Source organism: Panulirus ornatus, chromosome 39 (genome assembly GCF_036320965.1).
Source record: "Panulirus ornatus isolate Po-2019 chromosome 39, ASM3632096v1, whole genome shotgun sequence".
Lineage (NCBI taxonomy): Eukaryota > Metazoa > Arthropoda > Malacostraca > Decapoda > Palinuridae > Panulirus > Panulirus ornatus.
The window spans coordinates 11,572,501-11,573,510 of NC_092262.1; positions in this window are offsets into that span (position 1 = coordinate 11,572,501).

The window sequence follows — 1,010 nt, forward strand, 5'->3', positions numbered from 1 at the left end:
TTGTGTCATTTAATATCCTCTTATTAAAATCTGTATGTCATTTTCACAGGCAATCATTCCACGTGCACAGTTCATTGATATTGTGTCATTTAACATCCTCTTATTGAAATCTGTATGTCATTTTCACATGCAATCATTCATGGGATAAGCAATACACTCAAGGTTGAAATACAAAAACTTACCTTCTTGCATAATACACGAATTATGATTGTTCAGAATTAAAATGCAGAGGCATCCTTTGAGTGTGTGTGGTTCTTCGAGGATATTAAGCACTGGACGTTTACCTCTGCAGTAGCTTTTTGGACATAACGTTCCAAGGTGAGTAAGAGAAAAAAGGATTTCTTAATGTTAAGATTATTATCATTTACATATATAAATACATGTATATACATATATGTACATAAATATATATATATATATATATTGTATGGTTGCGAGGCGTGGGCTATGGATAGAGTTGTGTGCAGGAGGATGGATTTGCTGGAAATGAGATGTTTGAGGACAATGTGTGGTGTGAGGTGGTTTGATCGAGTAAGTAACGTAAGGGTAAGAGAGATGTGTGGAAATAAAAAGAGCGTGGTTGAGAGAGCAGAAGAGGGTGTTTTGAAATGGTTTGGGCACATGGAGAGAATGAGTGAGGAAAGATTGACCAAGAGGATATATGTGTCGGAGGTGGAGGGAACGAGGAGAAGTGGAAGACCAAATTGGAGGTGGAAAGATGGAGTGAAAAAGATTTTGTGTGATCGGGGCCTGAACATGCAGGAGGGTGAAAGGAGGGCAAGGAATAGAGTGAATTGGATCGATGTGGTATACCGGGGTTGACGTGTTGTCAGTGGATTGAATCAGGGCATGTGAAGCGTCTGGGGTAAACCATGGAAAGCTGTGTAGGTGTGTATATTTGCGTGTGTGGGCGTGTGTATATGCATGTGTATGGGGGTGGGTTGGGCCATTTCTTTCGTCTGTTTCCTTGCGCTACCTCGCAAACGCGGGAGACAGCGACAAAGCAGAAA